The following is a 15,616-nucleotide window of genomic DNA, read 5'->3' as shown; positions in this document are numbered from 1 at the left end:
CAATTGCAGAGAAACAGGAGCCTCTTGCCAGCAATGAACATGATTTAAAAAAAAATAAACTTTTTGTGATGGGATCTCTCATTGTAGTCTTGAAATGCTATGTAGACCAGGCTGGCCCCAAACTCACACAGATCCTCTGCCTCTGCCCCCCGAGTGCCGGGATTAAAGAAGTGGACGACTTGTCCAGCTCAAGAACATGATTTTAAATTTAATTATCTTGAGTCTGTTTTTGTTTTGTTTTTGAGGCAGAGTCTCTCGTAACCTAGGCTAGCCTTGAACTTGATATGTAGCCAAGGGTGGCCTTGGACTTCTGACCCTCCCACCCCTACCACCTGAGTGCTGGGCCCAGGTATGTGTCACAGTGCCAAGTGTATGTATGTAGCTCATGTTTCCAGCCCGAGAAGCCTTTTTGTTAGGATTGGAAATGTTCTGTTTAAGTATATGTTTAAATTGTCCATGTATGTTCTGCCTGCCTGTGTGTACACCACATGCATGCGGTGCCTGTGGAGGCCAGAATAAGGCAGCAGGCATCCGATTGCCTGGAAGCAGAGTTACAGGTGGCTGTGAGCCTCCATCTGAGAACTGGGAATTAAACCTAGCTTCTCCAAAAGAGCAGCCAATTCTCTTCACCACAGAAACCAGCCCCAACTACCCAGTCTTTAAATCTTACCTTGGTTGAAATTGACTAGCCCAGTTACAGTTCCCATCGACACAGAAAGAGATCAATAACATTATTAGCAAAAATAAAAGCGGATAACAATGTAGAAATAAGGCTGCCAGCAGCGGTACTCTGGAGCTTTGGGGACATTAGGTGCCGTAGGGGGTGTTACTCCAATACAAGCATTGCAGAATCATGATGGTGACTCTTCGTTGTCAACTAGACGATTTGGGATCACCTAGGAGACTGGCGAGGTGCACCTGTGGTGTGTCTGTGAGAGACTGGAGAGGGCTAGCCGAAGCGGGGAGACCGTCCTTGAATGTCAGTAACATCATACGACCGGCTGGAAGTAGGGACGGAATTCTAAGAAAACATGCTGGTGAGACAGCACAGTGGCACCTGCTGGTGAGTGCGGTGAACAGAGTTTGATTCCTGGGTCCTCCAGTGGCACCTGCTGGTGAGCGCCGTGAATGGAGTTCCATCCCTGGGTCCCCCAATGGTACCTGCTGGTGGGCACAGTGAAGGGAGTTCCATCCCTGGGTTTCCCAATGGTACCTGCTGGTGGGCGCCGTGAACGGAGTTCCATCCCTGGGTCCCCCAATGGTACCTGCTGGTGGGCGCCGTGAACGGAGTTCCATCCCTGGGTTTCCCAATGGTACCTGCTGGTGGGCGCCGTGAATGGAGTTCCATCCCTGGGTCCCCCACATGGTAGAAGGGGCACGCCCACTCCAGAAAGTTGTTCTCTGACCTCCACAGCTCAGTGAGGGAGCCTGCCACCAAGCCTGACAATAGACGCTCCACCCCTTGGACCCATTCGGTGGAAGGAGAGAAGTTACTCCTGAAAGTTGTCTTCTGGCCTCCACAGCCACACAGTAGTGTGTGTACCAACATACACACACACACACACACACACACACACACACACACACACCACAATAAAGAAACAAAAATGTAAAAAAAAATTAAGGGTGATGATGGGGCTGGAGAGACAGCTCAGTGGCTAAGCATACTTGATGCTCTTCCAGAGGACCAGGGTTCAGTTTCCAGTGCCCACATCAGGTGGCTCACAAACACCTGTCACTCCAGCTTCCAGGAGATCTGATGCCCTCTTGTGGCCTCGAAGGCACTGCACTCATATGCACAGATACATAAAAATAAATCTTTTTTTTTTAAGGTGGATGGTGGTGGAGGAACAACACAAGATTGCCGTCGGGCTTCCACATGAATGCACACACACAGGCAAACTCACATGGGATACACACAAACACAAACGCAAATACAAATACGTGAAGAGCAAACCTTGCTCTGACTTCACCGTTATTCATCTCTGTAACCAGCATACTGGGATGAGCGCAGGGGCCTAACCTGTAACTCTGGTTACAAAAGTCTACCATGGCTCCCTGTGTGTGTGTACATATTTGTGCTGCTTTATTTCCTGTGGAAATAAATACTCCAATTTGGCCAAAAGCCACTTAAAAGAGAGAAGTTTTTGTTTTAGCTCACTGTAGAAGGCATAGTGCATTGTGGCAGAGAGATAACGGGTGGGCAAGGAGCCTGAGGCAGCTGCTCACACCCACTCCGAGTCAGGAAGCAACGAGGGGTGGATGCTGGTGCTCAGCTCACTTTCTCTACTTATGCATCCAGGATCCCAGCCAGGGAATGGCGCCCTCCACAGTGAAGATGGTTTTCCTGAGCCACCAGGATAACTCAGCCCAATGGCCTGAGTTCCATCGCCAGGGCCTATGTGGCGGAAGCAGAGGACTGACTCCCAAAGGCTGCCCTCTGACCTCCATACATGTCACCTTGCCACATATAGTCCCTCACCCCACATCCTCACAAATAAACAATAGATCATTTTTAAATGAAAGATGGGTCTTCCCACTTGCATAATCAAAACCATTCCCCACAGGCACACCCGGAAGCCCAGCTTCCAGATGATTCCAGATTCTGTCACGTCAATAGTTACCTACGTACAGCCATCATCTGCAGAGTGTGGTGCCACACACCTTTAACCCCAGCAGTCTGGACACAGGGGCAGATCCATCCCTGTGGGTTCAAGGTCAGCCTGATCTACATAGAGAGTTCTAGGCCAGTCAGGGCAACACAGTGAGACACACACACACACACCCCGCCACACACCAAAAAGAGCAAACAGAAAAAGTCATGACTGAAGACACTCTTGCAGGGGACAGAGGAAGTCAGAGCAGACTACAGACTGCCTAGACACTGTGGGTGGAGGCAGTTTCTCTGGAAAGCATAGAGGACAATGACCTTGGCCAGCAGCAGAAGGCATTACAGAACATGACCATCTAGAGAACGGTGCTCTTGCAAATCAGACAGTTGACAATCATGGGGAAATAGGAACCTTGGGACACCAGACTGTGGAAATAAAGAAGCCTCTGCCCCAGAGGTGCCAACACTTGCCCACACTAGGCCCTCGTCAGGAGATAAGTGCTCACTGGCATCACTCCCTGATGATCGCTAGCTTCCGAAGCCTGAGCAAAAATAAATCTTCTTAGCCATCAATCCCCTTGTCTCTGGTGTTCTGTAGCAGCGATAAAAATAATGGACCAAGGCAGCCATAATTCCTGTGCATTATTCTGCACATCTTTTCGTTGGAATAAATGCTTTTAATTCTCTTGAGTAATCCATTCATTGGGTCAGAGCCCTCATGATTTAATTAGTTATGCACTTTGGAAGGTTTTAGAACTAAGTGTATGTGTGTATCTCTCTGTCTGTCTCTATGTGTATTGTGTGTGTGCAAGCATGCATGCACACCCTATGCAAAAGCTCTTGAGTGAGACGGACCCCCTGGTACTGGAGTTTAATGGTTTGTGAGTCGATTAATGTAGGTGCAGGAAACTACACCTGGTACACCCGGGTCTTCCAGAAGACCCAAAAGTGCTCTTAGCTGCAACTCATCCTTCCAGCCCCTATTTGTGTTTCTTTGTTTCTTTGTTTCTTTCTCTTCTTCTTCTTCTTCTTCTTCTTCTTCTTCTTCTTCTTCTTCTTCTTCTTCTTCTTCTTCTTCTTCTTCTTCTTCTTCTTCTTCTTCTTTTTCTTCTTCTTCTTTTCTTGTTTTTATTTTTATTTATTTATTTATTTGAATTTTCAAGACAGGGTGTCTCTGTAGTTTTTGGTGCCTGTCCTGGAACTAGCTCTTGTAGACTAGGCTGGCCTCGAACTCACAGAGATCCGCCTGCCTCTGCCTCCCCAGTGCTGGGATTAAAGGTGTGCGCTACCACCGCCCGGCTTTCTTCTGGTTTTTAAAGACAGGGTTTCTCTGTAGCTTTGGTGTCTGTTCTGGAACTCTCTCTTGTAGACCAGACTGGCCTCAAACTCACAGAGATCCTCCTGCCTCTACCTCTGAGTACTGGGATTAAAGGCGTGCACCACCACTGCCTGGCTTGTTTGTGTTCTTTCTTTTTTGTGTGTTTTCTTTTATTATTGTTTTGCATTTTGGCTTGTTTTTATTTTGTTTCTTGAGACAGAGTCTCACTGTATAGCCTAAGAAGGCCTCACACCCGTAATCTTCCAGACTCAGCATCCTGAATGCTGAGATCCCAAATGCGTGTAACACCATGCTTGGCTGCTTCGCTGGCATTGGTCTTCACAGATGTACATCTCCTTCTGAGTGTCGCGTTGACTGCACTCCATACGTCCTGATATTTTGTTTTCAAGCATCTTTTAAAATGTTTTCTACTTTGCAGAGTCAGTCTCCTTTGACCTATTGGATGTTAGTGGTATGTTGTAGGGCTGGGGATTTAATTAAGGAGGCAAGAGCTTGCTTGTTCAATTATTAGAACCTGAATTCAAATGTCCAACACTGATGTTCTTTGCTTTCCATATATCTAAGAATTCCCCTTATTTTGGTGATAGGGAACCTCCCTCAGCCAGTGGCCTTTGAGAGGCTGGACCATGTTGGGAGTGGCTTTTGGGTACCAAAAAGCCGCAGTCTCGCCCATTCTCCTTCTTTTTCCTGCCCGTCACATCTGGATGTTGTATCCTGTTCCTATTCCTCATTGTGATCTGTGAGTTTCCCTTTTAATAAAGAAAAACCTTAGTATAACCTATTCGGAGTTAGTGTGGGATTGTTTGATTCATGTTCCCACCATCTGATGCATTCTGCTTCATCTGGCACCCAACACCAGATGAAGCAGAAATAATGTCTCCTCTGGGAATGGCAAGAATAGACAGTCTCAATCATCTGGAATGTGTAGGCGATGTGGCAAAGGCCAACATTGGACCAATGAATGTAGATCAACAAAAGACAGACAAGGCAACCTGATACCATCAGTAAACTCCTTGGTGGGGCCTCTTTCAGGTCCCCATATCAAATGTGGTCCAGTCATTCCCAGTCACTGTGGAGAACATGTCTCACCAGGAAAATTAAAAACTCTAGTGCCTACTGTAGAAAAACATACTGTTCTGAATGATGAAATAGACATTGAGGATGAGTCAAAAACTTCAGTAAGAAATGGGAAACATATATTTGGGCAGACTTCTATAAATGTCAAAGACCAAAGCTAAGAGTGCGTATAAGTAACACTGTAATTGAGGGACACGGGTGTTGATGTGACTATCATTACTCCAGAATCTTGGCATCCAAATTGGTCTCTTCAAGGCAGATGTTCAATTAGTAGGAATTGGAACCCTATCTCAAGTGAAACAAAGTACAAGATGGGTTGAATGTATAGGGCCAGAAGAACAGAGAGGAAGGCTGAGGCCATATGTAGCTAACATTGTAGTGAATTTATGTGATCATGACCTGTTGCAGCAATGGAATACCCAGGTTAACATTCCTGCAGTTCCAGAAACTCACATTTCTGGGAAGAATATTGTAACGTATTATGAACAAAGGTCATCAGCCATTCAGGCTGTACAAGAATACAAAGCAACCAGCAAACCTTCAGAGGTACTAACAGCCCTACCTTTAAAATGGCTAACTGAAAAAACAATATGGGTTAAACAATGACCTTTAACAGAAGACAAACTGCAGGCTTTAGAGCAGCTGGTACAGGAGCAACTAGATGCTTACCATATTGAAGAATCAGCAGGCCCTTGGAATTCTCCTATATTTGTTGCTAAAAAGAAATCTGGAAAATGGAGAATGGTGACAGATCTAAGAGCTGTCAACAAGGTAATTCAACCTATGGGCCCTCTACAATCTGGAATTCCTCTGCCTTCTCTATTACCAAAAGGATGAACACTCATAGTTATTGATTTAAAAGACTGTTTCTTCACTATACCTGTACAAGAAAAGGACAGAGAAAAATTTGCCTTCACAGTGCCTATTAACAATAATTCTCTGCCTACTAAGAGATATCAGTGCTCTTTCGGGACTTGGTTCCAAGATGACCAAAAAAAGGAGAAACAACGGTCGTGCCAAAAAGGGCCGCGGCCATGTGCAGCCAATTCACTGCACTAACTGCGCCCGCTGTGTGCCCAAGGACAAGGCCATTAAGAAGTTCGTCATTCGGAACATCGTAGAGGCGGCTGCCGTCAGGGATATATCTGAAGCAAGTGTCTTCGATGCCTATGTGCTCCCCAAACTCTATGTCAAGCTGCATTACTGTGTGAGCTGTGCTATTCATAGCAAGGTAGTCAGGAATCGATCCTGGGAAGCTCGGAAGGACAGAACACCCCCACCACGATTTAGACCTGCTGGTGCTGCACCACAACCTCCACCAAAACCCATGTAAAGTGGCTTCATAAAGATAGAAGAAAACACCTTGGAAAAATAAAATGGAACTTAAACTTAAAAAAAAAAGAGATATCAGTGTACCGTCCTCCCACAGGGAATGCTCAATAGCCCCACCCTGTGCTAATACTTTGTAAGTCAGCCATTGGAAATAATATATAAACAATTTCCTAAGTCTATAATTTACCATTACATGAATGATATTTTGCTATTTGATTCAAATGCAGATACTTTAGAAACAATGTTTGAAGACATAAAGAAAGTTTTTGCCTAAATGGGGATTACAGATTGCTCCTGAAAAATACAGAGATGGGAGTAAACCTGGGACCTCCGAGGGAGGAGGCAGGAACTAGAGATCTCAGTGGGGCAAGGCATGAATCTGGGAACTCAGAGGGAGTAGGCCTGAGCCAGGACCTCTGTAGGTCTGGGCATTGGCTGGAGACATCAAAGGGAATAGGCAGGAACCTGGAACTTCTGAGGGTCTGAACGTGAATTTGGGACCTCTAAGGAAGTAAGCAGGTCCTCTGTGGGTCTGGGCACACCCAAGCCTGGGGAATCTGAGGCAGTAGACCAGAGCCAGAAAACTTCCCATGTCCAACTCCAAGCCAGGGACTTCTGCAGGAGTGGATCCAGACCAAGATATACAGAAACAGCGCAAAGCTGGCAACCTAGGCCAAAGTAGGCCTGAGACAGCAAACTCCAAAGAGAGCAGAGTAAAGCACAGGAGCACTGAGCTATCTCCAGGAACATGAAGTAACCAACGGGGTAACTAGAACTGTGACACTGACTGTACCACAAGGAACAACCATCTGAGCTTTGGATTCAATGGCACCTAGAAGATTATTCAACAGAATCTCAAAGACAGCCCCAACTACACTTATTAGAGGAAAAGATGAGTAGAAAAGGTAAGAACACATGCAACATTGCAAAGAGCAACACAACACCAGTAAAACTTAAAGACCCTACAACAGCAAGACCTGAGCAACCAAATATGGATGAAACAAAAGAAAATGACCTAAAAAATAACTTTAGGGGAATTTTGAAACTCTTAATGAGGAAATGAGAAATTCCCTTAAAGAAATGGAGGAAAAGACAAACAAAAAATTGGAAGACATCAGCAAATCACTTAAAGAAAACCAAGAAAAAGAAATCAAACATATGAAGGAAACTATTCATGACTTGAAAACTGAAATAGAGATAATAAAAAAAACACAAGCTGAGGAATTATAGAAACATAAATCATGAGAAAATGATCAGGAACCACAAATGCAAGCATAAACGGCAGAATGCAAGAGATGGAAGAGAGAGTCTCAAGCCCTGAAGATAAAATAAAGGAATAGACTCATTAGTTAAAGAAAACATTAAATCTAACAAAAGCTTAACACAAAATATCCAGGAAATATGGGACACCATGAAAAAGCCAAATCTAAGAATGATAGGTATAGAGAAGAAGGAGAAGAATTTCAACTCAAAAGCACAGAAAATATATTTAACAAAATCAGAGAAGAAAACATTCCCAAACCTAAAGAAAGATATGCCTATGAAGATACAAGAAGCTTACAGAACACCAAATAGACTGGATCCAAATAAAAAGTCTTCTTGCCACATAATAATCAAAACACTAAACATACAGAGTAAAGAAGAATATTAAGAGCTGCAAAGGAAAAAGGCCAAGTAACATATAAAGGTAGGTCTATCAGAATTGCACCTGATTTCTCATTGGAAACAATGAAAGCCAGAAGGTCATGGTCAAGTGTTATGCAGACATTAAGAGACCATGGATGCCAGCCCAGACTACTACACCCAGCAAAACTTTCAATCACCGAAGAAGGGCGAAATAAGATATTCCATGACAAATCTAGATTTCACCAATACTTAGCCACAAACCCAGCCCTACACAAAATATTAGAAGGAAAACTCCAACTCAAGGAAGATTGCTACACCAACAAAAATACAGACAATTGGTGATGTCATAACAGCAAATCCCAAAGAAGAAAAAAAACATACAAATTAACATCACCAATGATGAAAACTAAATTAACATGAGAGAGAAATCACTGATCAATAATATCCCTTAATGTAAATGGTCTCAACTCACCTATAAAAAGGCACAGGCTAAAAGATTGGATACAAAAACAGAATCTATCCTTCTTCTGCATACAAGAACACATCTCAACCTCAAAGACAGACATCATCCCAGAGTATAAGGTTGGAAAAAATATACCAATCAAATGGACCTAAGAAACAATATCTAATATCTAACATCTAACAACATAGACTTCAAACTAAAATCAGTCAAAAGGGACAAAGAAGGTCATTTTATACTAGTCATAGGAAAAATCCATCAAGAGGAAATTTCAATACTGAACATCTATGCCACAAATACAAGGGCACCCTCATATGTAAAAGAAACACCCCTAAAGCTTAAATCATACATTAAACCACACACACTAATAGTGGGAGACTTCCACACTCTTCTCTCACCACTGGACAGGTCAGTCAGAGAAAAAAAAATGAACAGAAAAATAAGAGAACTAACAGATGTTATGACTCAAATGGACTTAACAGACATCTATAGAATATTCCATCCAAACAGAAAAGAATATACCTTCTTCTCAGCACCTCATGGAACCTTTTCAAAATTGACCACATACTTGGTAACAAAACAAACCTCAACAAATACAAAAAAATTGGAATAACCCAATGTACCTTATCAGATCGCCATGCTTTAAAACTAGAAGTCAACAGCAATACTAATTCCAGAAAACACATAAACACATGGAAATTAAACAATGCTCACCTGAATCATCAATGGGTCAAGGAAAAAATAAAGAGAGAAATTAAAGACTTCCTAAAATCCAATGAAAATGACCACACAACATACCTAAATTTATGGGACACAATGAAAGCAGTGTTAAGAGGAAAGTTCATAGCATTAAACACATACATAAAGAAGCTGGGAAAATCCCACACTAGTGAATTAACAGAACAATTGAAAGCTTTAGAATAAAAAGAAGCAAACTCAGGGGCTGAAGAGATGGCTCAGAGGTTAAGAGCACTGGCTGCTCTCCCAGAGGTCCTGAGTTCAATTCTCAGCAACCACTTGGTGGCTCACAGCCATCTATGATGAGATCTGGTGCTCTCTTTTGGCCTGAAGGCATACATGGAGGTGGAATGTTGTATACATAATAAATAATTTTTTTAAAAAAGAAGCAAACTCACCTAAGAGAACTAGATGGCAGGAAATAATCAAATTGAGAGCTGAAATCTACAAAATAGAAACAAAGAAAACAATACAAAGATTCAATGAGACAAAAAGTTGGTTCTTTGAGAAACTCAACAAAATAGACAACACTTATCCAAACTAACCAAAAGGCAGAGAGAGAATATCCAAATTAACAAAATCAGAAATGAAAAGGGGGACATAAAAACAGACACAGAGAGCCGGGTGATGGTGGCGCATGCCTTTAATCCCAGCACTTGGGAGGCAGAGGCAGGCGGATCTCTGTGAGTTCGAGACCAGCCTGGTCTACAGAGCTAGTTCCAGGACAGGCTCCAAAGCCACAGAGAAACCCTGTCTCGAAAAAAAAAAAGACACAGAGGAAATACAGAGAATCATCAGGTCATATTTCAAAAACCTGTACTCCCAAAGTTGGAAAACTTAAAGGAAATGGACAACTTTCTGGATAAATATCACTTACCAAAATTAAATCAAGACCAGATAAGCAAATTAAACAGAACTATAACTGCTGAAAAAATAGAGTCATCAAAAGTCTCCCCCCCCACACACACACAAAAGCCCAGGATTAGATGGTTTCAGCACAGAATTCTACAAGACTTTCAAGGAAGAACTAATACCAATACTCCTCAAATTATTCCACACAATAGAAACAGAAGGAACATCGCCAAACTCTTTTTATGAGGCTACAATTACCCTACTACCCAAACCACAGAAAGACATTACTAAGAAAGAGAATTACAGACCAACCTCACTCATGAACATTGATGCAAAAATACTAAATAAAATACTGGCAAACTGAATCCAAGAACACATCAGAATCTTCATCCACCATGATCGAGTCACTTCATTCCAGAGATGCAGGGATGGTTCAACATACAAAAATCTGTCAAAGTAATCCACCATATAAACAAGTTGAAAAATAAAAACCACATGATCATCTCATTAGATGCCGAAAAAACATTCAACAAAATACAACATCCCTTCACGATAAAGGTCTTGGAGAGAGCAGGGCTAAACATAATAAAGGCAATATATAGCAAGCCAACAGCCAACATCAAACTAAATGAAGAGAAATTCCAGTGATGCCACTGAAATCAGGAACAAGACAAAGTTGTCCACTCTCTCCATATCTATTCAATATAGTTCTTGAGGTCCTAGCTAGAGCAATGAGACACCAAAAGGAGATCAATGGGATAGAAATTAGAAAAGAATAAGTCAAACTCTCACTGTTTGCTGATGATATGATAGTTTATATAAGAGATCCCAAAAATTCTACCAAGGAACTTCTACAATTCATAAACACTTTCAGTAATGTAGCAAGATACAAGATTACCTAAAAAAAAAATCAGTAGCCCTCCTGTACACAGATGATAAAAGGGCTGGGAAAGAAATCAGAGAAACAACATCCTTCACAATAGCCACAAATAGCATAAAATAACTCAGAGTAACTCTAACCAAACAAGTGGAAGACTTGTATGACAAGAACTTTAAATCTGTGAAGAAATAAATTGAAGAAGGCACCAGAAGGTGGAAGATCTCCCATGCCCTTGGGTAGGCAGAACTAACATAGCAAAAATGGCAGTCTTACCAAAAGCAGTCTACAAATTCAATGCAATGCCCATCAAAATCGCAGTAAAATTATTCACAGACCTCAAAAGAACGGTACTAACTTCATATGGAAAAGCAAAAAAACCCAGGATAGCCAAAAAATCCTGTACAATAAAAGATCTTCTGGAGGCATCATAATCCCTGACTTCAAACTCTACTACAGAGCTACAGTACTGAAAACAGCCTGGTATTGGCATAAGAACAGACAGGAGGACCAATGGAACCGAATAAAAGACCCAGATATCAATCTACATATCTTTGAACACCTGATTTTGGACAAAGAAGCAAAAAATATCAAATGGAAAAAAGAAAGCATATTTAACAAGCGGTGCTGGCGTAACTGGGTATCAACATGTAGAAAAAATGAAAATAAACTCATATCTATTACCATGCACAAAACTCAATTCCAAATGGATCAAAGACCTCAACATAAAGCCAGCCACACTGAACCTTATAGAAGAGAAAGTGGAAAATACACTTGAATGCATTGGCACAGGAGACCACTTCCAAAATAGAACCCCAGCAGCACAGACAATGAGAAAAACAATTAATAAATGGGACCTCATGAAACTTAAAAACTGTCAATAAGACAAAACAACAGCCTACAGAATGGGAAAAGATCTTCACTAACCCCACATCAGACAGAGGTCTGATCTTCAAAATATACAAAGAACTCAAGAAAATGGTCACCAAAAGAACACAGAATCCAATTTAAAAAAAATGGAGTACAGACCTAAACAGAGAACTCTCAACAGAGGAATCTAAAATGGCTGAAAGACTTAAGGAAATGTTCAACAACCTTAGTCATCAGAGAAATGCAACTCAAAACAACTCTGAGATTCCATCTTACACCTGTAAGAATGGCCAAGATAAAAAACACTGATGACAACTTATGCTGGAGAGACTGTGGGAAAAAGGGAACACCTCTGCATTGCTGGTGGGAATGCAAGCTGGTACATGCACGTGAACACCCCTCACCCCCACCAGTTTCAACTCAGAATAATGTATTTAACTGCACGTAAGAGATGGCTTCACAGGGGCTGGGGAGAAGACACTCAGTGATTAAAAGCAAATGAGGACCGGAGTACAGATTTCTGCACCTGCCTAGTAAGCAGAGCATATAACTCCAGCTATAACACTAGACTTTGGCTGGGTGATGGTGACACACATCTTTAATCCCAGTGCTCGGGAGGCAGAGGCAGAGGCAGATGGATCTCTGTGAGTTCCAGGCCTGCCTGGTCTAAAGAGCGAGTTCCAGGACAGCCAGGACTACACAGAGAAAACCTGTCTCAAAAAACAAAACAAACCACCACCACCAACAACAACAACAACAAAACCCCTCTGTTTCAAAAACACACACAAGGGACCAAGAAGATGTCTTATTTGGTGAAGTGCTTTCTGCTCAAGCATGAGAACTGAGTTTGAATCCCAGAACCCACATAAAAATCTAGGCATGGTGGCCCACATCTTTAACGCTAGCACCACAGAGGCAGATCCTGAGGGTTTCTTGGCCAGCCAGTCTAGACAATCAGTAAACTTTGGCATTATTGAATGACTCCGCCTTTAAAAATCAACTGGCCTGGTATGATGCACACTTAATCCCAGCTCTCAGGAAATGAAGCGCCAGATCTCTATGAGTTCAAGGCCAGCCTGGTCTACATATGGAGTTCCAGGCCAGTCAAGTCTACATAGTGAGACCTTGCCTCAGAAGGAAATAAAACTTTTAAAACAGGAGGGCTGACTGAATGGCTCAGCAGGTAAACGTGCTTACCACCAAGCCCGATGACCTGATTTCAATCCCTAAATCCCATGCGGTGAAACGAGAGACCTGACTCCCATAAGTTGTCCTTTGGCTGCTGTCTGTGCTGGGAAATATTAGTTAAAGATGTTACATTCTTTTATGCTGTGAATATTTGTTTACTGATGCAAAGATGTGTTAACTCTGTGAAGCTGTGTTACTTTGCCTGCCTAAAATACCTGATTGGTCTAATAAAGAGCTGAATGGCCAATAGCTAGTCAGGAGAGGGATGGGGGGATGGTGGGCGGAGAGAACAAATAGGAGGAGAAAAGGAGAAGAGGGAGGAGAGAGAAAAGGAGAGGAGGACTCCAGGGACCAGCCATACAACCAGCCATGGAGTAAGAAGGAAAGAAAGGTATATAGACTAGAGAGAGGGGAAAGCCCAGAGGCAAAAGGTAGATGGGATAATTTAAGTTAAGAAAAGCTAGCTAGAAATAAGCCAAGCTAGGACCAGGCATTCATAAGGAAGAATTCATAAGCCTCCATGTGTTTACTTGGGGGCTGAGTGGTGGGCCCCCAAAGAGTAAAGAGTAAAAAAAACCCAACTACACACCTGTACACTGCATCACACACAGGTGTACACACAGATAAATACATGGAATAAAAAATAGAATGGAGAGTAATTGAGAACACGCCTGACAATGGCTTCTGCCTCCGCACATGCGTGCCCAGGTACACACACACACACACACACACACACACACACACACACACACACGAGCCAGGTGGTGCACGTCTATAAGCTCAGTAATTCCGGGGGCAGAGGCAAGAAGATCAGAAGTTCAAGGTCACCCTCAGTTTATTTACCCTGGCCCTGGCAAGTTTGAGGCAAAGGAGGGAGGGAGGAAAGGAAGAAGTGAGAGAGAGAAAAGAAAGAAGAAATGAGACATCGTGGGAGGGGAGGGAAGGGAAAGACCGGAACGGAATCTCAGCCCCGTCAGCAATATCTGAATGGGATTGTTTCTCCCACTCCACTTTCTAAACCATCAGTAGGTCCTGACCCTCTCAGTTTAGCTCCAGGAGTTCCTCGGGGCTCTTAGGAATAGCACACACATTGCTCGATTTAGCCTGCAAGGGGCGCCCTGTACTCCTGGCCTCCCGCTTGTCTGTTTTCCTGGAGCCCAGAACTGGGCAGTTCCAAAACCGCAGCCGATCCCTAGACTCCTGGCCTCCAGGAGGCCTCTGGCAGGGCTGTGACCATTTTTCCAACACGCCAGGTGAAGCGGAATGGAGCTGGCCACTAGGTGGCAGTGAAGACCCACCAGCGGTCCGAGATTTGTCTTTAGTAGCTGGGGCTAAAGAGAGACAGGGAGCATCAGGGCTAGGGCTAAGGACAGACTGGGACCCCAGAGGGCTTCATAGGGTCTTGATGTACTGTGCGCCCCTGGCGTCCACAGGAGAGTGAAGTCCAAGCCCCACTGTGTCCTCCAGTCTTTCCCAGGCCCGGTGACCTCCCCGAAGACGCAGAGACAAGAAGCAGGGGTCAAAGGGAGTCAACTCAAGAACCATCCCAGGCTGGGACACGTGTGATGTTCTGGGTCAGTTACGTGAAGTGTGATATCTGGAGTTCATTAATTATCATTAATTATAGCCTCCGACCCCCTGGTGCAGGGCACACCATCCTCTTCCTCATCCCAAATACAGCTCTGTAAAGGAAGGGTTCATCAAAAATGGGGGTGGGGTGTTATTGGTTATTTGTTGGAACAGAGTCTTCCTATATAGCCCCTTGCTGGCCTGGAACTCACTATGTAGACCAGGCTGTCTTTGAATTCACAGAAATTCCGGCCCCCCCCCCCCCCCCCGCCTCTGTCGCTGAAGTGTTGGACTTAAACGTGTGCGCTACTATGCCCAGTTCTTTTTTACTTTTTTTTTTTTTTTGGCTTTTATTGTTGTTGTTGTTGTTGTTTTCAAGACAGGGTTTCTCTGTAGCTTTGAAGCCTGTGCTGGAACTAGCTCTTGCTCGAAGTCAGAGAGATCTGCCTGTCTCTGCCTCCCGAGTGCTGGGATTAAAGATGTGCCACCACCTCACGGAAACTATGCCCAATTCATGCGGTGTTGGGGATGGAACTTCCTGCACACTACCCAAACACTCAGCTAACTGAGCCACATTCCCATTCCCCTGAAATGCTTTTTGTTTAAATATGTTTTATCACTGTTATTAATTTATCTGTTTCTTTTTAGACAGGCTCTCACTGTGTAGTGCAGGCTGACCTTGGACTCTAGATCCTCCTGCCTTAGCCTCCCAAGTGCTAAGATTACAGGTCTGAGCCCCACTTCGGTGGGTGTTTGTTTTACAGATTACCGTTGCTTTGCCTGCGTCCTGATTTAGTTGGGAGCAGATAGTTTTCCTCTCCAATTGTGACAATTCATACTGAGGCCTCCTCACTTCAAAAGTGGTCTGAGAGACAGTGAGGTGATTTCCTAGACAGAGGCACCTGCTCCCGAGCCTGATGACCTGACTTTGACCCCTGGGTCCCCCATAGTGGGAGGAGAGAATTGACTCCACCCATTTATCATCTGACCGCCACACACATGCTGTATGCAGTACCCCCTCCTTCATACACTCACAAGGAAATTTTTAATTAAGTTAATATTATTATTAATTTTTCA

At 43.4% G+C, this 15,616-nt stretch overlaps 1 pseudogene; it reads left to right on the top strand.

The window, feature by feature from the left end:
• The first annotated feature begins 6,001 nt into the window (after positions 1 to 6,001).
• On the top strand, positions 6,002 to 6,420 carry LOC142840631 (small ribosomal subunit protein eS26 pseudogene; annotated as a pseudogene).
• Positions 6,421 to 15,616: the final 9,196 nt, after the last annotated feature.

This window comes from Microtus pennsylvanicus, chromosome 1 (assembly GCF_037038515.1).
Source record: "Microtus pennsylvanicus isolate mMicPen1 chromosome 1, mMicPen1.hap1, whole genome shotgun sequence".
Classification (NCBI taxonomy): domain Eukaryota; kingdom Metazoa; phylum Chordata; class Mammalia; order Rodentia; family Cricetidae; genus Microtus; species Microtus pennsylvanicus.
Note: the sequence above shows the minus strand (reverse complement) of the source record. Positions and strands in the feature narration are given on the sequence as shown.